The following is a 27501-nucleotide window of genomic DNA, read 5'->3' as shown; positions in this document are numbered from 1 at the left end:
AACCTTGCCGTCTACATACACTCTGCCTTTGGATGGATTTGGATTTGCCTTTATTAGTCTCGCAGTGGAGAAATTTACATTTCACCGCAGTGAAGTTATGAAAGGAATGAAAGTAGGAAAAATAAAATACAGGAGGAAAAGGAAAAGGTTCTGAACTATCAAAGTTAAAAGAAGTCCAAATGTCACTGTTTTCTATCCATTTTGTCACTCTCTCTCTGTCGTCTGCCTTTCTCTTTAATGTTTAAAGGACAACCGACGTCTCCGGACAAGTTGTGTCCATAATTTATGAAATGGCTTCAAATGACTTCTACCGAACGTATTTTAATAAGATTTCACTGCATATAGCTATATTTTACGTTTTAAGACTCAGACTGAATATTCAGGAAGTCTGTTTTTTGAGTTGATGACGATTCCGTACGTGCCGTCACTGAAGGACCGCCCCCTGACCGAAAAAAGACACATTGTAGCAGTCCTTCCATCACGTCAATGTATTTTGCTGTACTTGTTTGGTCTGAAAATCTCGTGTTGCACCAAAAAGTCACCAGAAGTGGGCGACCAAGCTGCATGGAAGGAATTTATCAGCCTGTGGAAACGGGCTGATTCATTCCTCACAGGAGCTTGGACTCCATTTTCTGCCTCTTTTTGGGTGATACATTTCCCCCCAATGTTGCCTCAGAATGGCACGGAATAAATTCTTTAATCGATTGCAAACATGTATGCTTTCCTCTTCAGAACTATTTGAATCATATTCATAACTGGATGAGTAACAAGGAAGCATATTCTCCGAATCTGAAGCCATTGTTTTGATTCTCCAGCAATGCGAGACGTCTTGGCGTGACGTCACGAACTGGGGGCGGGACTTTCTGAAAAGGCCCAATTCGCAACAATTTTTTTTTGTGCAGATTTTGGACACTTGAAGTCATTTTTATTGGTGTTTTGCATTTGACTAAAAATATCATACTGTGTGTTTTGGGTATTTTAGATGCTGGTGTCAGTTAAAAAACAAAAACGTGACGTCGGTTGTCCTTTAAACCACCCCATGTTTCACGTTGTATAAGGCGCCAGAAAAAGAAGGTTTTCTTCAAAAGACGACCTCTCTTATACGCAAACTCATCTCGAGCCACAACTGGTCTGGCAACAAATTTGTTGTTTTTGTGAATACTCCTGATCGTTTGCGACGGTTCATTTGAGGCGTTCGGAGAAGAAAACGGAACGAGCAGATGAACTGAGTGGCTCATTATGCGGTGCAACGGCGCGGCGGTAAAACCAATTAAATCCGTCCAGTAGAATATGAAAGGACGGAAGAGGATTTTACTGTTTTTTTTTTTTTTTTTATGTCGATCAGTTGACATTCAGAGCAGGCTGGAGTTGCTCTGAGGTTCATGTTCTTTTCATTTTAAGGAGGCATGTACTTCTATATACAGGTAACATCCAACTTACAACTAGGTTCTTTTCCGACAAAATGGTCGTAAGTCAAATGGTCGTGAGTTGAAATTTCTTCAAAATGGCCGACGCGAGGTTTATATGACAGGACGGTATCTGCACTGTATAACTACGATAATAAGAATGATACATTTCATTTACAAGCGCCTTTCAAAACTCTAAAGGTCACTTTACAGTCATAGGATATGTATTTTCTGTGGGTGAGCAGCGGCAAACACACGCGCCAGCATTCACCCAGAAGTAACTCAAATAGATAGAAAGCTAGCTAGCTAGCAAGTAGATAGCAAATAAACAGCCAAAAGATAGCTAGATAGCTAGCTAGCCACCTATATCGCTATATAGCTAATATATAGCTACCTAGGTAGCTAGTTAGCTAATACACTGAATGCTATTTTTAGTTATTCACGTTTATAGTGTAAAATAATGTAACATGTAAATTTTGTAAAATGTTCCCATGCCCACATTTTTCTCTATATGTTGAATAATTGTATGTATTTATTTATTTGTTTGTTTTACTGTATTGAGTGTAGTCACACAGTAGATTGCTGTGCGAGTGTGTGACATGCTGGCTGGCTGAAATTGTAGTACGTGTTGCTGGCTGCTTGCACGTTGCGGTGTCAGGTGTAGAATAAAAAAATAAAAAAAGGGGTCTGGCGGTCGTGGTCGTCAGTACGGGGGGTCGTAACTCGCGCCGGTCGTAACTCGGATGCTACCTGTATAACCTGACCAATTTGAAGAATCGTATTTTCATGATGATACGGCGCAATGGTCATTATGGCAGCCATATCCGCATTGAAAATATAACATAATTGTTCACTCATGTCTTTGACTGATAATAGTGCTTTTGTCTCGCATTGATGAAATAAAATGACTTTATTATACAGTATAGTTTATTTATTTATTAAAATACAATAGCACATTTATTATACATAAAATAAGGCATATTTTGTGTGGTTTTAAGGCTCATTTAGTAGAAAATTATGTTTTATGGGGACCTGGAAACTGATTATTCTCATTTTAATGGTTTCCTATGGGAAATTATTTTTGGGACGACACACTTTTTGCTTTACACACACTTTCTGGGAACCAATTAAGTTTGTAAGCTGAGGTGTCACTGTATTATTATTATTATTATTATTATTATTATTATTATTATTATTATTATTGTTGTTGTTGTTGTTGTTCTGATGACCATTTTATATTTGAGTTAATGGTGTACACTTCCGGGCAGGTCTGGCTGCCGCTGCTCACCCGCAGAAAAAAAAAAAGTTCTTTTTATCCGGTGCCTGTAAAGTGTCCTTTAGGGTTTTGAAAAAATATTATTATTATTATTATTATTATTATTATTATTATTATTGACTAAAAGTCAATTGATTGGGTGATTGTAAACATTTGCTGAATTATTCCACATTTTACGATCCATCGAAAATTATTTGTGACCAAAGGCATCTCGCATCGGAATTGCAAATGAGATGCTACGCGATGCCTGCAACGTTGACACCGCAGATGGCTTCAAGTTTGTTGTACTTAAACGGAGAGCACGTGAATTATTAATAATGCATATTTCTCATTTGAAAAATGTCCTTTGCAAACTCCCACTTGGGAGATGATCACGTCAAGCCGTGTTCTCAAAAGCCAACATGAAGTGGTTTTCCGAGTGCTGCCCAAACAAATCGCAACGATGCTGCGAATCAAGACTTGGCTTTTGCTCATACTAAACAAATAAATACATAAATAAATACATAAATGAATATATTTGATATTACATATGGATATATTTTTTATATATAATATGTTATACATACATATATGTATATATTTTAGATGCAACATGCAGATATCATTTTTAATATATATATATATATATATATATATATATATATATATATATATATATATATATATATATATATATATATATATATATATATATATATATACAGTAAAGTCTCGTTATATCGATATTCAAGGGAGTCCGAAAAAATATCGATATAACCGGGACTATCGATATATCCGACCCTGTTTGCATGTAATTTTCTCCGTGCGTGCATAGAAATAGTATCGATATAACCGGGACTATCGATATATCGATATCGATATAACGAGACTTTACTGTATATATATATAGTAGGTATTATTAGTAGTAGTAGTGTTATTGTTGTTATTGTTGTTATTATTTTATTGTTGTTATTATTATTATTATTAGTAGTAGTAGTAGTAGTAGTAGTATTGTTATTATTGTGATTGTTGTTGTTGTGCCGATATTTTTGATATTACATACAAGTATAATTGTTCTCGATTTTATATACAGTAAAGTCTCGTTATATCAATATTCAAGGGAGTCCGAAAAAATATCGATATATCCGATCCTGTTTGCATGTAATTTTCTCCGTGCGTGCATAGAAATAGTATCGATATAACCGGGACTATCGATATATCCGATATCGATATAACGAGACTTTACTGTATATACAGTAGGTATTATTATTATTAGTAGTAGTGTTATTGTTGTTATTGTCATTATTATTTTATTGTTGTTATTATTATTATTAGTAGTAGTATTGTTATTATTGTGATTGTTGTTGTCGTTGTGCCGATATTTTTGATATTACATACAGGTATAATTGTTCTCGATTTTATATACAGTAAAGTCTCGTTATATCGATATCGGATATATCGATAGTCCCGGTTATATCGATACTATTTCTATGCACGCACGGTGTCTGGTGTGGTATATCCCTGCCTCGATGACTCTGGTGTTCAGGGCCTGCTCTTGAGCAGCCAGGATGAGTGCCTCTGTGCTGTCCTTTAGGCCAGCCCTCTCTAGCCACTGATAGGACTTCTTGAGATCAGCCAATTCTGTTATGGTTCGGTGGTACATCCCATGTAGGGGCTTTTCCTCCCATGATTGTCCCTCTTCCAGCACCTCATCCTCTGTTCCCCATTGTCTGAGACATTCTCTGAGTACATCATCCGTTGGAGCCTTCTCTTTGATGTATTCATGGAGCTTGGATGTTTCATCCTGGACAGTGGCTCTCACACTCACTAGTCCCCGGCCTCCTTCCTTACGGCTTGTGTACAGTCTCAGGGTGCTGGACTTGGGATGGAACCCTCCGTGCATGGTGAGGAGTTTTCGGGTCTTAACATCTGTGGTCTGAATCTCTTCCTTTGGCCACCTTATTATTCCTGCAGGGTATCTGATCACTGGCAGGGCATAGCTGTTTATTGCCCGGGTCTTGTTCTTGCCATTGAGCTGGCTTCTGAGGACTTGCCTCACCCTCTGGAGGTATTTGGCCGTAGCCGCTTTCCTTGTTGCTAGTTCGAGGTTGCCATTGGCCTGTGGTATTCCGAGGTACTTGTAGATGTTTTCAATGTCTGCTATTGTTCCTTCAGGGAGTGAGACCCCTTCAGTGTGGACCGACTACATTTATTTCTCCAGCCCGAATGACATCCCGATGTCACTGCTGTAGATCCTGGTTGTGTGGATCAGGGAGTCCTTTCGCTCTTAGCATACACACACACACACACACACACACACACACACACACACACATATATATATATATATATATATATATATATATATATATATATATATATATATATATATATATATATATATATATATATATATATATATATATATGTGATGTCATGAGAGGCTGTGGCCTGGAGGGCAAATACATCCCCCTAAGATGGCTCCACCCAGAGAGAGTCTTGGCCCCACCTGGTGGAAGGCAACAATTAAACCCACACACCTGCAGCTGATCAGGGCTTGATTGGGAAGCAGGGCTCTTAAGGCAGAGAGCCTCTGAGTGTGGAGTTTGGGGAAAGACAAGCTCAATTGCTGTGCTCTGTGGAGAAGTTGATTGCTGCGTGGAAGTCATTGCCAGTTGGGACCACACGACTGGACACTGGATTTGAACCTAGCTAAGGTGGCTAGGCTACATGACGAGGACGTCAAGAGGGGTGAGGCCTAGAGACTCTTGTAAAGAACTCCGTCTTCAGTTTTTACCTCAGAAGAGACTTTATTTGGATTTAAGTATCAGAAGAGACTTTATTTTGATAAGTATTGGAAGAGACACTAATCAAACCTTTGTTGCTTGTGAATTCCCCCTGGAACCCTTTATTAAAACCTTTTGTTTGTATCCAAACCTGTCGTCCATTGCACTTCTTGTCCCGTCCCGCTGAGAGCTAGCCTCTCATGATATCACAATATATATATATATATATATATATATATATATATATATATATATATATATATATATATATATATATATATATATATATATATACAGTAAAGTCTCGTTATATCGATATCGGATATATCGATAGTCCCGGTTATATCGATATTTTTTCGGACTCCCTTGAATATCGATATAACGAGACTTTACTGTATATATATATATATATATATATATATATACACATTGCATATACATATGCATTCATATCCAGTACAGTGGGCATGTACATAACACAACAGGGAAACTGCAACACTTACATCTTACTGTATTATGTATGCAATTTAAAAAAGTCATCAATCTTCTTCTGCTTCCCATTTTTACCTTTTAACACAAACACTTCAATCTCGTCTGCTACACACGAGCTGGCGTCTGAAAATGAAAATGGCTCTGCTACACGGGAGCTGCTCACGTAACAAACTCACGTGACCAAGTCGACCAATGGCGTGACCGATGGCGTGTATCGATATAAACATAGCAAAATGGCCGGCGGGAGATGAAAAAGAGCACCATAGTAACCGGATTATCGTTAAAAACCACGAATCGTACTAAACGGAACTAATTATACATAAAAAGACTAGAAATGTGCACGGGAAATGAAAATAGTGTCGTAATAAGCAGTATTATCACTATAAACGATATCGATATAACGAGACTTTACTGTGTATATATATATATATATATATATATATATATATATATATATATATATATATATATATATATATAATCGCCTAGAAACTAAAGCTTCAAATATACTTCGAAGAAGAAGATAAATTGTCTGTCAGGCTCGAAGGCATTTTTTAAATTGTGTGCTGATTTTCCCTCGTCATCACGTCTTGAGTGCGAGTTGCTCGCTTGAAGCCGCACTCGTCTGGCTTTTATCATTCCTCTTGCTTCTCTTTCCTCGGATTGTTCTCCTTTGCAAAGAGCCATATTTCAGAAAATGTCTGAAATCATATCTCGGTTGCAAATGGAACTCTGCGACTGGTGTCCGTCCGTTTTTTTTAATAAATGAGCTGTGAGCGAGCGTCGATTCATGTCTGTGAGGAATACGTGTCAGTCTTACTTTTGCATAATGGATGTCTTTCCATTGAAGCGCCTTGCCTTGTGTATATAGAATCCAGTGCGATGCAGATGAGAAGCATCATGCAGGATTAAACAGCTCATGACAACCAACATCAGTTCCATTCCATAATTACTTCCACTTCCACAACAGCTGTCGGAAACAAACACACACACATACACACACACACACAAAAAACGCCTACTTAGCAATTTGAATGAAGGCAGTCTTTCATTTTAGACACATTTTGTCATTTTTAAGAAAGAAAAAAAAATACAATACAAGGCTGGAAAATGATAATATTGAAACGAGAGACGTATTGTGAATCCATCCATCCATCCATCCATCCATCCATCCTCTGCCACTTATCCGGGGTCAGGTCGCGTGGGCAGCAGCTTCAGTAGGGAAGCCCAGACTTCCCTCTCCCCAGCCACTTCTTCTAGCTCATCCTGGCAGATCCCGAGGCGTTCCCAGGCCAGCTGGGAGACATAGTCTCTCCAGCGTGTCCTGGGTCGTCCCCGGGGTCTCCTGCCAGTGGGGCATGCTCGGAACACCTCACCAGGGAGGCGTCCTGGAGGCATCCTAATCAGATACCCGAGCCACTTCATCTGGGTCCTCTCGATGTGGAGGAGAAGCGGCTTGACTTTGAGCCCCTCCCGGATGACCGAGCTTCTCACCTTATCTCTAAGGGAGAGCCCGGGCACCCTACGGAGAAAGCTCATTTCGGTCGCTTGCGTCCGGAATCTCGTTCTTTCGGACATAGCTCGTGACCATTCATGAGGGTTGGGACGTAGATCGACCGGTAGATTGAGAGCTTTGATTTTTGGCTCAGCTCCTTCTTCACCGCGACAGATCGGTACAAAGTCCGCATCACAGCAGACGCCGCACCGATCCGCCGTCACTTTTTTGTTTCCGAACTGACACTGACAGAAAAACGTTTTATAGCATCTAAAATACCCAAAACACGCAGTATGATATTTTTATTTTAATGCAAAACACCAATAAAAATGACTTAAAGTGTCCAAAATCTGCAAAAAAATTTAGCTGCTGAATAAAAACAATGACTTCAGATTCAGAGAATATGCATTTCTGTTACACATCCAGTTATGAATATGATTCAAATAGTTCTGAAGAGGAAAGCATACATACATATATTTATTCCGTGCCATTTTGAGGCAACATTGGGGGGAAATGTACCACCCAAAAAGAGACAGAAAATGGCGTCCAAGCTCCTGTGAGAAATTAATCAGCCCGTTTCCACAGGCTGATAAATTCCTTCCATGGAGCTTGGTCGCCCTCTTCTGGCGGCTTTTTGATGCAACACGAGGTTTTTAGACCAAACGAGTACAGCAAAATACATTGACGTGATGGAAGGACTGCTACAATGTGTCTTTTTTCGGTCAGGGGCATTCCTTCAGTGACATCACATACGGACTCAAAAACAAGACTTCCTGAATATTCAGCGCAAGTCTTAAAACGTAAAATATAGCTATATGTGGTGGAATATTTGTAAAATATGCTCAGTAGAAGTCATTTGAAGCCATTTTACAAATTATGGACACAACTTGTCCGGAGACGTCGGTTGTCCTTTGAACTCCACTACTTGAAGCAAAATCTTTTCTCCGACCCGGGGAGGGCACTCCACCCTTTTCCGACTGAGAACCATCAGATTTGGAGGTGCTGATTCTCATCCCAGCCACTTTATATTCGGCTGCGAAACGCTCAAGAGAGAGTTGGAGAGCTCCACTTCAAGGCCCCAACAGTACAACATCATCTGCCAAAAGCAGAGATGCTATACTGAGGCCACCAAAACGTAAACCTTCAACGCTTCGGCTGCGCCTAGAAATTCTGTCCATAAAGGTTATGAACAGAATCTGTGACAAAGGGCAGCCTTGGCGGAGCCCAACCCTCACTGGAAACGATTCCGACTTATTGCGAACCAGACTCTGACATCGGTCATATAGGGACCGAACGGTCCTTATCAGGCGTTCCTGTACCCCATACTCCCGAAGCACCCTCCACAGAACTCCACGAGGGACACGGTCAAACGCTTTCTCCAAGTTCACAAAGCACAATTCCCATGCACCCTCGAGGACCCTGCTAAGGGTGTAAAGCTGGTCCACTGTTCCGCGGCCGGGCCGAAAACCACACTGTTCCTCCTCAATCTGAGGCTCGACTTTCCGACGGACCCACCCCTCTAGAACCCTAGAATAGACCTTTCTAGGGAGGCTGAGGAGTGTGATCCCTCTGTAGTTGGACACACCCTTCCGTCCCCCCTTTTTAAGGGGGACGGGAGCACACCCCCTCAGGTCTCCAAAAAGGATGGGTACACTGAACTGCTGTTTGGTGCATATGCACAGACAACAGTCAGAACCCGTCCCCCCCACCCGCAGGCGGAGGGAAGCAACCCTTTCGTCTACCGGGATGAATCCGAACGTACAGGCGGCGAGCCAGGGAGCAATAAGTATGCCGACACCTGCTCTACGCCTCTCACCGTGGGCAACTCCAGAGTGGAAGAGAGTCCAACCCCTTTCGAGAGGGCTGGTACCGGAACCCAGGCTGTGTGTGGAGGCAAGCCAAAGTGCTGACTATGTCTAGTCGGCACTTTTCGACCTCGTGCACCAGCTCGGGTTCCTTCCCTGTAAGAGAGGTGACATTCCACGTCCCAAGAGCTAGCTTCTGCAGTCGAGGGTCGGACCGCCAGGGTCCCCGCATTTGGATGCCGCCCAGCTCACAATGCACCCGACCCTCTGGCCCCTCCCATGGGTGGTGAGCCCTTGAGAAGGGGGACCCACGTTTCCTCTTCGGGCTGAGCCCGACCGGGCCCCATGGGTGTAGGCCCGGCCACCAGGCGCTCGCCAACGACCCCATCTACAGGCCTGGCTCCAGACAGGGGCCCCGGTGACTCGCGTCCGGGCAATGGAAAACCAAATCCATTTGTCTTTTTCTTCATATGGGGTCTTCTGAGTCGTACTTTGTCTGGTCCCACACCCAGGACCTGTTTGCCATGGGTGACCCTACCGGGGGCATAAAGCCCCAGACAACCTAGCTCCTAGGATCATTGGGACATACAAACCCCTACACCACGGTAAGGTGATGACTCATGGAGAGGATTGTGAATACAATACAATAAAATACAATACAAGGTTGGAAAATGATAATATTGCAACGAGAGACATATTGTCTATATGGCGATTTAGTGAAGGGTTTTGCTGTTTTATAAAAATAGCTTCTTTTACTTACTTTACAACAGCAAAATCCTTCACTAAATCGCCATGGTAGGCTGAGGTCCAATTTGGATCGTTCCTACAACCGACTTTTTAGGCAACATAGGCTTACTTATGCTGATCACGTGGCAGGGTCTAAATCTGCGGTACATATACCGTGATATCACGTCAGGAACGGCCCTGACCGAGAAAGCGACACACAATGCATTTTGGGTATTTTGTTTGGTCTGAAAACTTCGTGTTGATGGCGAAATTGGAAGGAAAACACATAAATAACGTGATGGTGAATCGTTGTGTGTTGCACCAAGACTACTATTTGATAGTAGTTGATGTCACGTTTTGCGAGGTGGTGATGGCGGGTGCGGATCCCAAAAAGCAGGCAGGAGGGAGCAGGAGGTTGTTTGACAAATTGTATTAAAATAAAGTCAGCAGGAACAAAATGTAAAACATCAAAATCATCTGAATGGAAAAAATACAAAGTAGCAAAAGAAGACCAAAAGTAAAAGTCCGCCAAGGTTAAACAAACACATACACAATGCTTGCAGCAAACAAGCAGCAAACAATGAACCGACACCGGATGGTCGTGCCGGGTGTCCTTTTAAGTGTCAGTGATTAAACGACCAGCACCTGCGAGGCTGCAGGCAGGGCTGACGTCGCTACCCGTTGGTCGCCAATCTGATCGGGACGACCAGCACCTGTGCAGGTGCAGGCGGGGCCGACAGCGCCCCCCGTTGGTCGCCAACCAGATCATGACAGTTGACACAAATTCCCAGCAGACAAATCCGCCCATTTCCAACGGAGATTGGGCGCCATCTTGTGCATTTTCTGGGATGCTACATTGGAGTCCAGACGGCTCGAATTGATATAGATTGACAACATTTATGCTTTCCTCTTCAGAACTATTTGAATCATATTCATAACTGGGTGAGTAACAACAAAGCATCTTCTCCGAATCTGAAGCCGTTTTGATTCTCGAGCAAGGCAAGACGTATTGGCGTGACGTCACGAACAAGGGGCCGGGACTTTCTGAAACTCGCCATCTCCGAGGTAATTTTGAAGTAGTTTTGGGACACTAACTCATTTTTATTGGTGTTTTGCATTTGACTAAAAATATCCGCCTGCGTGTTTTGGGTATTTTCGATGCCATAAAAAAGTTTTTCTGATGTCAGTTAGGCAACAAAAAAACGGTGTCGGTTGTCCTTTAAGGCTTATTTAGGAGAAAATGATGTTTTATGGCGACCTGGGAACGGATTATTCTCATTTTAATGGTTTCTTATGGGAAATAAATGTTTGCCAGATAAACTTTTCGCCTTATACTTTCCGGGAACCACTTAAGTTTGGAAGGTATCACTATACAGTAAAGTCTCGTTATATCGATATCGGTTATATCGATATTACCGCTTATTACGATAGTATTTTCATTTCCCTTGCACATTTCTAGTCTTTTTATGTATAATTAGTACCGTTTAGTACGATACCCGGTTATTACGATAATCTGGTTATTACGGTGCTCCTTTTCATCCCCCGCCGGCCATTTTTGTTGTTTATATCGATATATCCGTCGCGCCATTGGTCAACTTGGTCACGTGTCTTGTTACGTGAGCCGCCATCGGTCGCGCCATTGGTCGACTTGGTCACATGAGCTGCCATCGGTCGCGCCATTGGTCAACTTGGTCACGTGTCTTGGTTACGTGTCACGCCATCAGTCGCGCCATTGGTCGACTTGGTCAGGTGACTTGGTTACGTGCCCAGCACCCGTGTAGCAGAGCCATTTTCATTTTCAGACGCTAGCTCGTGTGTAGCAGACGAGATTGAAGTGTTTGTGTTAAAAGGTAAAAATGGGAAGCAGAAGAAGATTGATAATTTTTTAAATTGTATACATAATACATTAAGATGTAAGCGTTGCAGTTTCCCTGTTGTGTTATGTACATGCCCACTGTACTGTATATGAATGCAATCATTTTTTGCAACAATGTTTCTTGTTTTGTCTGCTGAAGCGCGATGATTTTGAAAATTAATAACATTCCATACTGTGTATTAAAGGACAGCCGATGTCACTTTTTATTCAAATGCAAATAAAAATGACTTCACGCTAAGACGTCTTGAATTGCTGGAGAATCCAAACAATGGCTTCAGATTCGGATAATATGCTTTCTTGTTACACATCCAGTTATGAATATGTTTCAAATACACTGTAGTTCTGAAGATTAAAGCATACATGTTTACAATCATTAAAGAATTATATGTGCCATTTTGAGGCAACATTGGGGGAACATCTCTCACCCAAAAAAAAGGGAGCTAATGGCCAGCTCCGTTTCTTATATATATATTTGGCGGCTTTTGTTTAATGCAGTTCGGCGCAGGATCGGATATATCGATAGTCCCGGTTATATCGATATTTTTTCGGACTCCCTTGAATATCGATATAACGAGACTTTACTGTATATTGAAATATGTCTTGTGTCCTCCAAGCTTTTATTGTGTCGTCATTGCACATTTGGATTTCGACTTGTTTCTTTTTGGAGAGAAAAGTGTTGTTGGAGGCGTTATCAGAAAATTAGAAGCCAAGAAGTGCGTGGGCCTCGCAGATAAATCCACAAAGCGCCGCGCGCCTTTGCCGCGCGTCATGTCAATGCCAGATGAATACAAAGCCACCCTGCATCAATAGATTAGCCGCAGCCTAGATGATACGATGAATTTCCGCCACACGCCTTTCCAAAAAACCAAGAGAGGGGGAAACATCTCCATTTTTTTATAAACTCTCCAACCGACTGCGGCAGAAAATCATGCGCATTAAGGAACGTCGTCATCAATGCGTTGCCTTTGACACCTGTGATGTAAGGGATTAGCAAGCTAGCTGAATAGAAAAAGAGCTAGGTCGCTAGCTAGCTTGTTCCCTATCTAGCTAGCTAGCTTGTTCGCAAGCTAGCTCACTCCCTAGCTGGCTTGTTCGCTATCTAGCTCATTCGCAGGCTAGCTCGCTCTTTCCCTAGCTAACTTGTTCGCTATCCAGTCTGTTCGCTAGCTGGCTCGTTCACTAGCTAGCTTGCTTGCTCGATAGGTGAGCCAGGAATTTTCCCACATTTGATTTGATTTCACGGGCCGAATAAAATGATATGGCGGGCCAGATTTGGCCCGTGGGCCTCGACTTTAACACCGCTGATGTAAGGGATTAGTCAACTAGTTGAATAGAAAGAGAGCTCGCTCGCCAGCTAACTTGTTCGCTATCTAGCTCATTCGCTAGCTAGCTCTCTCTTTCGCTAGCTAACTTGTTCGCTATACAAATGTTCGCTCGCTGGCTCATTCGCTAGCTAGCTTGCTTGCACGATAGGTGAACCTGGAATTTTCCCAAGTTTGATTTGATTTCACGGGCCGAATAAAATGATATGGCGGGCCAGATTTGGCCCCTGGGGCTCGACTTTCACACCAAGAATGTAAGGGATTAGTCAACTAGCTGAATAAAAAGAGAGGTCGCTCGTCAGCAAGCTTGTTTTCCAGTTAGCTCTTTCGCTAGCTAGATTGCTTGCTATCTAGCTCGCTCACTGTCTAGCTCATTTGCTATCTAGCTCGTTCGCTAGCTAGCTCATTCGCTATCTAGCTCCTTCACTAGCTAACTTGTTCGCTAAATAGCTTGTTCACTAGCTAGCTCGTTTGATAGCTAGCCTGTTCGCTAGCTTGCTCGTTCGCTACCTAGCTTGCTTGCTAGCTAGCTCGATAGATGAGCCTGGAATTTTCCCAAGTTTGATTTGCTTTCTCAGGCCGAATAAAATGAATTAACGTGCCAGATTTGGCCCCCGGGTCTTGATTTTGACACCAGTGATGTAAGAGATTAGCCAGCTAGCTGAATAGAAGGAATCCTATCTAGCTTGATCGCTCACTCGCTCAATCTCTAGCTAACTAGGTCAAATGATGAGCATGGAATTTCCCAAATTTGATTTTCCTTCGCGGGCCGAATAAAAATATGGTTAGAATTTTTTTTTTGGCCAGAGTTAAAAATTGGAACTCAGAGTTAAGTCAGAACTCAGAGTTAAAAGTCAGAATTCTGAGTTGAAAGTCGGAATTCTCAGTTAAAAGTCGGAATTTTGAGTTAAAAATCGGAATTCCGAGTTAAAAGTCGGAATTTTGAGATACAAGTCGGAATTTTGAGTTAAAAGTCGGAATTCCGAGTTAAAAGTCGGAATTTTGAGATACAAGTCGGAATTTTGAGTTAAAAGTCGGAATTCCGAGTTAAATGTGTGTGCGTTACTTCTGGTTTGAGTGAACGCATGGTGCTTCTGGCTGCCGCTGCTCACCTGCAGAAAAAAAAACAATATTCTTATCCTGTGACTGTAAAGTGTCCTTAAGAGTTTTGAAAGGCACTTGGTAGTTTTCGCTAGTTTTTGCTAGTTTTTGCTAGTTTTCGCTCGTTTTCGCTAGTTTTCGCTGTGATGAATTTTGCCGCGTTAGCTTCCGCTAGCTTTCCCCGTGATGAATTCAGCCGTGTTCGTTTTCTCGATCTTTGACCGTGATCCATTTAGCTGCATTTGCTTTCGCTAGCTTTCCCCGTGATGAATTTCGCCACGTTAGCTTCCGCTAGCTTTGCCTGAGATTAATTCAGCCGCGTTAGCTTTCTCTATATTTACCCGTTATGCATTTGGCCGCATTTGCTCTTGCTAGTTTTCGCTGTGATGAATTTCGCCGCATTAGCTTGCGCTAGTTTTGCCCGTGATGGATTCAGACGCATTAGCTTTCTCTATCTTTGCTTGTGATGCATTTAGCTGCATTTGTTTCACTAGTTTTCCCCTTGAGTTAAATGTGTGCGCTTTACTTCTAGGTTTAGTGAACGCTGGTGTGTGTAGCTGCCGCTGCTCACCCGCAGAAAAACATTTTTGTTCTTATCCTGTGACTGTAAAGTCTCCTTGAGAGTTTTGAAAAGCGCTTAGAAATTGAATGTATTATTATTATTATTATTAATTGGCGTATCCATCGTTTTTTTTTTCTTCTCACCAGAAGAACGTTTCATTTCCAAAAGGTGACGGAGAAGATGGCCGACTGGATTACCCCGGCAAAAGCTCCGCCGGCGTCGTCCCCCACGGGTAAGACAAAGCCGCCTTGATGCCGACAGATCGGACGCTTGACAAAATGGCAGAAGGACATAATTCAATTTGCGCTAGCGGCGGGGAGTGAGGGGTTAGCGTAGCAACTGTCAACGCCGCTCGACACCTGTTTGCCCAAGATAAAATCGCAGCGGCGACAGCGGCCCTTTCATCACCGTTAGGAGCGGTCGGAGACAACGCTAACGTGGCGCCCGCTAACTCCCCCTTCGGAAATTCTTGCCGCCATTTTGACTGTAGGTTTACGTTGCTTTATATGAAATGAAATGTATTATTATTATTAGCGGGCTTGCTATGTAGCTGGCTAGCTGTATATCTTTCTAGTTGGCTGGTTGGCTATCTATTGGCTAGCTAGCTATGTAGCTGGCTAGCTGTATAGCTTTCTAGCTGGCTGGCCAGCTATCTAGCTATCTATTGGCTATATATTAGCTAGCTAGCTAGTTTTTGAGTTACTTCTGGGTTGAGTGAATGCTGGCACATGTGGCTGCCGCTGCTCACCCACAGAAAAAAACGATCCTGTGATTGTAAAGTGACCTTGATAATTTTGAAAGGCGCTTAGAAATGAAACATTATTGTTATTATTTTCTATCTATTAACTAGCTAGCTAGCTAGCTTTCTATCTATTTGAGTTACTTCCGGGTTGAGTGAACGCTGGCGCATGTGGCTGCCGCTGCTCACCCACAGAAAAACTGATTCTGTGACTGTATAGTGACCTTGAGAGTTTTGAAAGGCGCTTAGAAATGAAACATATTATTGTTGTTATTATTTGCTATCTATTAGCTAGCTAGCTTTCTATCTATTTGAGTTACTTCCGGGTTGAGTGAACGCTGGCGCGTGTGGCTGTCGGTACTCACCCACTGAAAAATGATCCTGTGACTGTAAAGTGACCTTGAGGTGCTTAGAAAAGAAATATATTATTATGATGATGATGATTATGATTATTATTATGACCAATCATTCGACAAGGATCGGAAATTATTCCTAGTCCCCCCATGGGAAGTGCGACCTTTCCATTCTTCCATCACTTTGGATTTCTTTTGTCAGACACCCCCACAAAAGCCACCTCCCCCCGCTCTTGAGTGCGCACAAATCCTTCACGTGGAGAAATAAATCCTTGCTAATGGGCACCGGTTTAAAATACACCTCGGATCAATTCCTTCATTCGATGAGCGCCAGTGTTCACAATGCAGCGGCGTCCAATCGATAATGGAGCCCTTGGAGTCATTTGGGTACTTGTTCTTTACAGGATGTCATTTAGCTGCGTTAGCTTTCGCTACCTCTGCCTGTGATGAATTCAGCCACGGTAGCTTTCACTATCTTTGCCCGTGATGCATTTTGCCACTTTAGCTTTTGCTAGCTTTCCCTGTGGTGAATTTCGCCACGTTAGCTTCCGCTAGCTTTGACGGTGATGCCTTTAGTACCGTTACCCTACACTAGCTTTGCCCGTGATGAATTTACTCGCATTAGCTTCCACTAGCTTTGACATTTAGCATTTAGCTGCTTTCGCTAGCTATGTCCGTGATGCATTTACCTGCATTAGCTTTTGCTAGTTTTCCCCATGATGAATTTCGCCACATTAGCTTCCGCTAGCTTTGGCCATGATGTATTTAGCCGCGTTAGCCATCGCTAGCTTTGCCCGTGATGAATTTAGCCGCGTTAGCTTCCGCTAGCTTTGACAGTGATGCATTTAGCTCCTTTCACTAGCTTTGTCCGGGATGCATTTAGCTGTATTAGCTTTTGCTAGCTTTTCTCGTGATGAATTTCATTGCGTTATTTTCTGCTAGCTTTGGCCATGATGCATTTAGCTGCTTTTGCTAGCTGTGTCCGTGATGCATTTGGCCGCGTTAGCTTTTGCTAGCTCTGCCCGTGATAGCATTTAGCTGTGTTAGCTTTTTCTAACTTTGCCCGTGATGCATTTAGCCGCATTAGCTTTCACTAGCTTTCCCCGTGATTAATTTCACCGCATTAGTTTCTGCAACTCTGCCAGTGATGCATATAGCCACTTTTGCTAGTTTGGTCCGTGATGCATTTAGCTGCGTTAGCTTCCGCTAGCTTTGCCTGTTATGTATTTAGCTTTTCCTGTGATACATTAGGCTGCATTAGCTTTCGCTAGCTTTCCCCGTGATGAATTTTGTCGCATTAGCCTCCGCACGCTTTGCCCGTGATGAATTCAGCCGCGTTAGCTTTCTCTATCTTTGCCCGTGATGTATTTTGCCGCGTTAGCTTCCGCTAGCTTTGCTCGTGATTAATTTAGCCGCGTTAGCTTTCTGTATCTTTGCCCGTGAAGCATTTGGCTGCATTAGCCTTCGCTAGCTTTCCCCGTGATGAATTTTGCCGCGTTACCTTCTGCTAGCTTTCCCCGTGATGAATTTAGCCGAGTTAGCTGTCGCTATCTTTGCCCATGATGCATTTAGCAGCATTAGCTTTCGCAAGTTTTCTCAGTGAATAATTTTGCCGCATTAGCTTTCGCTCTCTTTCCCCGTGATGAATTTCACCATGTTATCTTCCGCTAGCTTTGACCGTGATGCATTTAGTCGCGTTAGCTTTGGCTAGCTTGCCCCCTGATGAATTAGTTTCCACTAGCTTTGTCCGTGATGCATTAAGCAATGTTAGCTTTTCCTAGCTTTGCCCGTGATGCATTTAGTCTCGTTAGCTTTCGCTAGCTTAGCCGGTGATGCATTTGGCCGCATTAGCTTTCGCTAGCTTTGCCTGCGATGCATTTGGCCACGTTAGCTTTCGCTTTGCTCGTGTGACATTTAAAACTGTGTGAGCTTTCGCTAATTTTACCTCTGATGCATTTAAACGAGTTCACTTTCACTAACCTTGCCCGTGATGGTTTCCTTTTGTGATTTCTACTGTCCCCCGACTGTTTCCTTCCTTACGCCACACCCGATTTGAACGATCCGCTCAGAAGATTTGGGTGCGGCGTTCGCTCCTCATATGCTGCGTCAGTAAGTTTTTGTTTTATTTGTAGCTTTGTACAATTTATAGTCACTTCTGAGATGCCGAGTCCGATTAGTTTTTGTTTCACCTGTGAAATAAGCAGATGGCTTTCGCTAACTTATCCTGTGATGCTTATAGCCACGTTAGCTATAGCTCTTTGCCCGTGATGCATTTAGCGACGTTAGCTTTCACTAGCTTTGCCCCTGGTGCGTGTAGCCACATTAGCTTTCGCTACTTTTGCCCATGTGTCATTTAAAACCGGGTTTGCTTTCACTCGCTTTGCCCGTGATGAATTTAGTAGCATTAGCTTTCACTAGCTTTCCCCGTGATTAAATTTACCACGTTTGCTTTTGCTAGCTTTGCCCGTGATACATATAGTCGCGTTAGCTATTGCTCTCTTTGCCCTTGGTGAATTTAGCAGCATTAGCTTTTGCTAGCTTTCCCCGTAATTAATTTAGGCATATTAGCTTTCGCTAGGTCTGCCCGTGTGGCGCGTTTGCTTTCACTCGCTGTTCCCGTGAGGCATTTAGCAGCGTTACCGTTGGCCAGCTTTGCCCGTGATGCATTTAAACAAGTTAGCTTTCGCTAGCTTTGTTTTATTTGTAGCTTTGTACAATTTATCGTCACTTCTGAGCTGCCGAGTCCGATTGTCTTTTGTTTCATCTGTGAAACAAGCAGATGGCGGCGGCTCATATCAGAAACTTATGATGTTACACTCTGCACATTTTCCCTCTTGATCGGCGTTTCATCTAATTTGCTCAGAGTAGTCTGGGGCGGCAAAGTTCGTCACCTGAGGCATTACACTAAAAGCAAAAACGTGTTTTTTTTAAGGTGATTCCGCTCACCCCCCCCCTCCCCCCGTCATATAAATTTCATCGTTTGCTCACTCGCTTGATATGCTTGCTGGCATTCACGCGTGGCGTACGACCTCTGGCAAAGAACCACTGAAGGGCCTTGAAAGTGACCTCTGGGAATTGCCCGCGTATAAAGTGAGAATCGTGCTCGCCACGCTTTGATTTTCATTTTGTTGAAAAATTCGGAGGGCTTTTCGGAGTGTCTGAGATGTTTGTTCGGACAATGCAGGGGCCGCAGTTTTCATTACCATGACATCCAAGTTACGACTGGCGTGAGTTACGACCACCCGTACTTACAACCACGACCGGCAGATGCTTTATTTATGTATTTATGTATTTTTTTATTTACAGATGGATGGATGGATGGATGGATTTTTATGTATGTAGGTCTGTAGGTAGGTTGGTGGTGTGTAGGATGACGCTGGCAGTGAGGAAGATGAAGAAACCAAAGGCTGAAGTGAGGACAAAATGGTGGATGTTGAAAAAGGAAGAGTGTTGCATGATATTTAGGAAGGAGGTAAGACAAGCACTGGGTGGGCAAGAGGTCCTTCCAGATGACTGGCAAACTACAGCGAACATAATCAGAGACACGGGTCGGAAAGTACTTGGTGTATCGAGTGGAAGAAAGGTAGATATGTCCAGAGGAGAGAGAGTGACTATAACGGGAGAAGGATGCTGAGCCTTGAACTGCCAGGCAGGAGACCGAGAGGAAGACCGAAGAGGAGGTTAATGGATGTGGTCAAAGAGGACATGAAGGTAGCTGGTGTGAGAGAAGAGGATGCACAAAACTGGGATAGATGGAGGACACTGATTCGCTGTGGCGACCCCTGAGGGCAAAAGCCGAAAGGAAAAGAAGAAGAGAGGTCTCTAGGTACGTAGGTAAGTAGGTATTATTTATTTATTTATTTATTTATTTATTTATTTATTTATTTATTATCCCACGCCTGGCACCGCAACGCACAAGCAGCCGGCAATGCGTACTACAATTTTGGCCGGCCAGCATGTGACACACTCACACATCAATCTACTGCATGACTACACTCAATACAGTCGTTACACAATACAGATAACCAACATCTCCTGTAGTACTGTACGGTGCTTTTGCACGAGCATGAGTGTCAGGCGACCTCTTCTGACCGTTAGCAGGGAGAGCAGGGTAAGTATAACATTTATAAATGAACTGTACAGTAAACACTTTTGGATACATTACAGTTATTCAGGCATAAAAATCAATAATATGAAATAGAAAATGATAGAAAATTGATACTAAAAGGTAAGTATAATCGTTATAAATGAACTGTACAATAAACAGTTTTGTATACATTACAGGTACAGTTATACAGTCATAAAAATCGATAATATGAAATATAAAATGATAAAAATGACACTAAAAGTTGTCAAATTTCTCAATGAAGTGTAAACAGTTTGGTGTATAATAGTAGTCAATGTTGCTTAAAAACAACAGATTGACATCGTGTAAACGTCACATCGGCCATTTTAAATGTATTTCGACTTACAACCGCTTGACTTATGACCGTTTTGTGGGAACGCAACCCGGTCGTAACTCGGATGTTACCTGTGTATGCAAATGTAAGTGATACATGAGTAAAACACAAATCTTCTTAGTTTGAATACCACACCCCTGGATGTCCCAAGCACCAACATCCTTAAACCAACAGAACATAGACAGTCTAATGGTTTGTCTTTCCATGAACCAAAAGATTTATAACCTTGGCTCATGAGCTCTTCCTGTGAAGGAATTTACCAAGTCGTTAATTAGTCCAAGGCCAGATTTCCTACACGATGATGACAGGTTGACAGGCTGTGTCTGTTCACCTTTGTTTGAGCCCAGATTTTATGTGCTTCCATTGTGGGCCTTGTGTTCGGCCAACGAAGCATACAACAGCATGACACTTTGAAATATGATAGCTTCTATTTTGTGTTTTCTCTCGATCCATCAGATTCATTTGCGACGGTTTGAGGAATACGGCAAGTTTTGAAACAACGGTTACGTTTTGGGTTCATCAACCGACGATTGCAAATTTCCTCATAAGTGACGTCACGGAGGGGACGCCCCTGACTGAGAAAGTGACACACAATGCATTTTGGGTACTTTTTTTTCAACTGAAAACACTGTGTTGATGGCGAAATTAGAAGGAAAACGACACAAATAACGCAATGGTGAATTGTTGTGTGTCGCAGCCTATTGCGGTAACACGCATAAAGAAGGTGTAAGTTGAGAAATTCTCAGCGGACAAATCAGCCCATTTCCAATGGCGCTTGTGCGCCACCTTGTGCATTTTCTGGCCGCTACATTGCAGTCAAGGCGGCTGGAATTGATATGGAAGGACTTCTTCAATTGATGGCAAACATTTATGCTTTCCTCTTCAGAACTATTTGAATCATATTCATAACTGGATGAGTCCAAAAAAGGATCTTCTCCCAATCTGAACTGTCTGAAGCCACTGTTTTGATTCTGGAGCAAGGCAGTTTGTGAAGGAGTATCCTTGCGTGAAGTCACGAACAAGGGGGCGGGACTTTCTGAATCTGCCTAGTTCTAAGCTCATTTTTTGGCAGTTTTGGGACACTTTAAGTCATTTTGATTGGTGTTTTGCATTTGACTAAACAATATCAGCCTGCATGTTTTGGCTATTTTAGATGCTATAAAACATTTTTTGATGTCAGTTAGGAAACAAAAAAAATGGTGCTGGTTGTCCTTTAACGGACAACAGACGTCTCCGAACAAGTTGTGTCCATAATTTGTAAAATGGCTTCAAATGACTTCTACTGAGCGTATTTTACAAAGATTCCACCGCATAAAGCTATATTTTACGTTTTAAGACTCGCGCTGAATATTCCGGAAGTCTTGTTTTTCAGTTGGTGACGAGTCCGTACGTGACGTCACTGAAGGAACGCCCCTGACCGAATAAAAGACACATTGTAGCAGTCCTTTCATCACGTCAATGCATTTTGCTGTACTTGTTTGGACTGAAAACCAAAAAGAGGTAGAAGAGGGCGACAAAGCTCCGTGTAAGGAATTTATCAGCCTGTGGAAACGGGCTGATTAATTCCTTACACAGAGCTTTGTCGCCATTTTCTGCCTCTTTTTAAGTGCTACATCCCCCCCCCCCTATTGCCTCAAAATGGCACGGAATAAATTCTTTAATCGATTGCAAACACGTATGCTTTCCTCTTCAGAACTATTTAAATCATATTCATAACTGGATGAGTAACAAGAAAGCATATTCTCCCAATCTGAAGCCATTATTTGGATTCTCCAGCAATGCAAGACGTCGTGGCGTGACGTCAGGAACTGGGGGCGGGACTTTCATAAACTCGCCATCTCCGAGGTCATTTTGAAGTAGTTTTGGGACACTTGAAGTCATTGTTATTGGTGTTTTGCATTTGAATAAAAATATCATACTGCATCTTTTGGTTATTTTAGATGCTATAAAACGTTTTTCTGATGTCAGTTAGGAAACAAAAAAGTGATGTCGGTTGTCCTTTAAAGGTTTTCTCATTTTGAATAGCGAATTCGTCGATCTTCAACATTGCCAATGTCCTCTGTCAATTGTCAACTTCCACTTTTGAAAGTTTGCTGAGCCGCCATCCATTTGCGTCATGGCATTCAAAGTCTGACACTATCGGAAAGCATCGCTGTGTCGTGTGCGACAATCTCTTTTATCCTCTTACGAGTCGTGTCGAAGGTGACTTCCATTCCACACGTTTCCTTTTTCACACCTTTCCTTCTTTCTTGCTGGAATTTGATCTCGGCACGGTATGCGTGTCTTGCACCTCCATGAATTATTTGAGGATTTAGTGCGTGTGTGTGTGTGTGTGTGTGTGTGTGTGTGTGTGTGTGTGTGTGTGTGTGTGTGTGTGTGTGTGTGTGTGTGTGTGTGTGTGTGTGTTCAAAGAAAGTGTGACAGAGACAGACAGAAATAAACAGATGCATAAACAAATTAATGAATAAATGTCTAGATTTATGACTTATCGAATATATATGTATATCCATATATTTATCTATGTATTCACAAAGGTAAATTAAACGACTTTACTATACAGTACAGTTTATTTCTTCAATTACAATAAAACAGTACATTTAGTATACATAAAATAAAGTATATGTTGTGTAGTTTTAAGGCCTTTTTATTAGAAAATGATGTTTTATGGGGACCTGGGAACGGATTATTCTCCTTTTTAATGGTTTCTTATGAAAAATATTTTTTTGGAAGACACACTTTTTGCCTTACACACACTTTCTGGGAACCAATGAAGTTCGTAAGGTATCACTGTTTATTGAAATATGTCTTGTGGCCTCCAAGCTTTCATTCTGAGAGAGAGAGAGAAATGAATAAATATGGCTATATAAATCAATATGTATTGTATCTGAAGAAATAAACATTCGTGTGTCTTGTACAAATAAATCAATAAATACATACATGCATAAACAAACAAATAAATAAATACATACATAAATAAATAAATACATAGAGAGAGGTAGGTAGATTGATCGATAGGTATATACGTAGATAGGTTGATCGATAGATAGATGTAAACAAATGAATAAATATTACTATATAAATCAATATGTATTGTATTGTATATGAAGAGATAAACATTTGTGTCTTTTACAAATAAATCAATATATACATACATGCATAAATAAATACATAAATTAATTAATGAATTAATAAATACATAACATTTTACATAACAATTACAGAGGACTAAAGTTGATGAGTCATACAATGAAACTCTGGGAAAGAGTAGTTGAAGCTACACTAAGAGCAGAAGTGAACATTTGTGAGCAGCAGTATGGCTTCATGCCAAAAAAAGAGTACGACAGATGCAGTGTTTGCTTTAAGAATGCTGATAGAGAAGTACAGAGAAGGTCAGAAGGAATTGCATTGTGTCTTTGTAGATCTGGAGAAAGCGTATGACAGGGTGCCCAGAGAAGAGCTGTGGCATTGCATGAGGAAGTCTGGAGTGACGGAAAAGTATGTTAGAGTGGTGCAAGACATATATCGTGACTGTAAGACAGTTGTGAGGTGCGCTGTCGGTGTGACGGAGGAATTCAAGGTGGAGGTGGGACTCCACCAGGGGTCAGCTCTGAGCCCCTTCCTCTTTTGCTATGGTGATGGACAGGCTGACAGACGATGTTAGACAAGAATCTCCTTGGACCATGATGTTTGAAGATGACATTGTGATCTGTAGCGAGAACAGGGAACAGGTGGCGGAGAAACTAGAGATGTGGAGATATGCCCTGGAAAGGACAGGAATGAAGATCAGTCACAGCAAGACGGAATATCTGTGTGTGAATGAGAGGGATCCAAGTGCAAGAGTGATGCTACAGGGGGAAGAGATAAAGAAGGTGGAGGATTTTAAGTACTTGGGGTCAACTGTCCAGAGCAATGGAGAGTGTGGAAAAGAGGCGAAGAAGCGTGTCCAGGCAGGCTGGAGCGGCTGGAGAAAAATGTCAGGTGTGATGTGCGATAGAAGGGTTTCAGCTAGGATGAAAGGAAAAGTGTATAAAACCGTGGTGAGACCAGCCATGATGTTTGGACTGGAGACGGTGCCACTGAGGAAAAGACAGGAAGCAGAGCTGGAGGGAGCAGAGCTGAAGATGTTGAGGTTCTCTTTGGAAGTGAACAGGTTGGATAGGATCAGGAATGAGTACATTAGAGGGACAACTCATATTAGAGGCTTTGGAGAGAAAGTCAGACTGAGATGGTTTGGACCACATGTCCAGAGGAGAGAGAGTGACTATATCGGGAGAAGAATGATGAGCCTTGAACTGCAAGGCAGGAGACCGAGAGGAAGACCGAAGAGGAGGTTTATGGATGTGGTCAAAGAGGACATGAAGGTAGCTGGTGTGAGAGAAGAGAATGCACAAAACAGGGATAGATGGAGGACATTGATTCGCTGTGGCGACCCCTGAGGGGAAAAACTGAAAGGAAAAGAAGAAGAAGAAATACATAAATAAATAAATAAATATAAGGCATAAGGCAAGTTTTGCAAAACGCGGCTTCTTTTTGCAATGTAACCTACTCATAACCCCCCCCCCCCCCCCACCCCTATGAAAAAAAGGGTGTCGCGTGTTGGCTTTGTTGTCCCCGTTTTGGCAGCAAAAAAAAATGGTGTCCTGCTGGGCTCCATGTGCTTGGAAATCTTCAATGGCGGGAACACGGGATTTGAGCTTTCTTCATTTCAGTCTCTTGTTCCTGCACGGGTATGCACCCTTCCCCCCCCCCCCCCCCCTCCTCTTTTCTTGTGCTGCTGAAAACACTGGCAAGGCTATTCCCCAGCTGAAGGAAACTTGCGGAGATTACGGCGTAATAAGCCTGAAAGCAAGCACGGGTGAATTGAGAGGGAGCAATCGGCCTTCCCGCGAGGTCAGCGGAGTCTCGTTCTCTCCCGGCAACGGCCGTCTTTGTCGTCCAATTCCAGCTACCGTGTCTCCATGGAGACGCCCCAAAAGAATAAAAGTCCAGTCGCGGTCGTTTCAGGGCCGATTGTTTTCGAGTCGACCGTCAGCCAATCGTTGGATTGCAATAGAATGTGCCTCATTTGTCAAAAAGGAAGTTTGAGTTCATCTTCATTTCATTGCTGAACTTTTTGTCAAGCCTTAAAAAGACAAACAAAAAAACAACATCCAATAATGATCATCATGGGCAGCCTGTAGTCGAGTGGTTAGCATGCCGACTTCATAGTGTAGAGGTTGCGAGTTCCAATCCAGCTCCAGGCTTCCTGTGTGGAGTTTGTGGACAGACTGACTACCTGACTGACTGACTGCTTGGCTGACTGACTGTCTGACTGACTACCTGATGAACTGAGAACCTGACTGACTGACTACCTGACTGACTGTCTGACTGTCTGACTGATTGACTGACTGACTACCTGACGGACTGACTACCTGACTGACTGACTGACTGACTGACTACCTGATGAACTGAGAAACTAACTGACTGACTGACTAACTGACGGACTGACTGACTGACTACCTGATGAACTGAGAAACTAACTGACTGACTGACTGACTACCTGACGAACTGACAAACTGACGGACTGACTACCTGACTGACTGACTGCTTGGCTGACTGACTGTCTGACTGACTGTCTGACTGACTACCTGATGAACTGAGAACCTGACTGACTGACTACCTGACTGACTGACTACCTGATGAACTGAGAACCTGACTACCTGACTGACTGACGGACTGACTACTTGACTGACTGACTGTCTGACTCACTACCCGATGAACTGAGAAACTGACTGACTGAATAACTGATGGACTGACTACCTGACTGACGGACTGACTGTCTGAATGACTACCTGACGAACTGAAACCTGACTGACTGACTGTCTGACTGACTGACTACCTGATTGACTGACTGACTGACTGACTGACTGACTACCTGACTGATTGACTGACTACCTGACTGACTGTCTTAATGACTACCTGACGAACGGAAACCTGACTGACTGACTGACTGACTGACTGACTGACTGACTACCTGACTGACTGACTACCTGACTGATTGATTGACTGACTGACTGACTGACTACCTGACAGATTGATTGACTGACTACCTGATGGACTGACTACCTGAGGAACTGACGAACTGACAACCTTACTGAATGACTACCTGACTGAGTCAAACAAGAGACTTTGAAGGTGTCTACTGCTCACCATCGAGTCGTTCCTGTCGGGCAATAAGATGCAATAGCTCGGTCAGTTGGCTCGATGGCGCTAATATCTCAAAATCTCTCTGTGTTCTCGCCAACTGCCGTTACGTTGCTATTCTGCTAGCTTCTCTCCTTGGGACGGAATTTTAAGTGGAAGTCGCGTGGCGCCGCATTCCCCTCTTCGCATTTACTCGCCTTTCAAAGAGGAACACGTTGGGGTAATGGAAGGTCTTATTCAAGCAGACAAGTTCATTTGTATGAGTCATTTAAGGCCCAAAAGGACGCCGCCGCCACATGATTTATTACAGGAAAGAATTTGTGGCATTCAAGCATCCCCCGGCCGGACCTTTTTTGGCCTCCGGCGACAAAGATGTCAGGTAACATCGGAAATTAGCGTCAGAGGAAGGTGCTGTTTTGGACCTGCTAATTAATCAAAATGGAGGCGGGGAGCGGGATCCCCTGTCACGCCGCCGCCACCGCCGCCTTTCTGGATCATAGAACAAAGGGGGGGGGGGGGGGGTTCGGGGGTCACAAGAGCCGGCGACCTCAAGGAGCTCCGAGGCAAACGGCGGCTCTGCTCGGTTTGACGGCTGATTAGAGGAGGTAGCGCGACAAAAGCAAAAAGAGTTTCTATCGCACTTGTTGCAGCCGTCCTGACCAAACGCTTCGAAATGTCACTTTTCAAAATGTGTCACTTTCCCTCCACAAGGACTCTTTGATTAGCATTACAAAAAAACAAAAACAAACAATACAAGTAATAATAATAATAATAATAATAATACATTTGATTTCTAAGCACCTTTCAAAACTCTCAAGGTCACTTTACAGTCACTGGATCATTTTTTCTGTGGGTGAGCAGCGGCAGCCATATGCGCCAGCGTTCACTCAACTCGCAAGTAACTTAAATAGATAAATCCGTCTGTGTAAGCTCTCAGTCG

At 42.8% G+C, this 27501-nt stretch overlaps 1 protein-coding gene across 3 annotated transcripts in view; it reads left to right on the top strand.

Moving 5' to 3' along the window:
• Positions 1-27501, top strand: part of LOC148895280 (protein CFDP2-like) — a 251007-nt gene that overhangs the window by 73832 nt on the left and 149674 nt on the right. Inside the window, exons 4-5 of one of the 3 annotated variants that reach the window (XM_089001665.1) lie at positions 14973-15058; positions 19225-19752. The gene's annotated coding sequence lies outside the window, so the exon portion shown is untranslated. The remainder of the gene's footprint in view (positions 1-14972; positions 15059-19224; positions 19753-27501) is intronic. The other 2 variants (XR_016115635.1, XM_089001667.1) reach the window with 2 other exon arrangements.

This window comes from Hippocampus bargibanti, linkage group LG07 (genome assembly GCF_051943395.1).
Source record: "Hippocampus bargibanti isolate YZ-2025 linkage group LG07, ASM5194339v1, whole genome shotgun sequence".
Taxonomy (NCBI): Eukaryota; Metazoa; Chordata; class Actinopteri; order Syngnathiformes; family Syngnathidae; genus Hippocampus; species Hippocampus bargibanti.
Note: the sequence above shows the minus strand (reverse complement) of the source record. Positions and strands in the feature narration are given on the sequence as shown.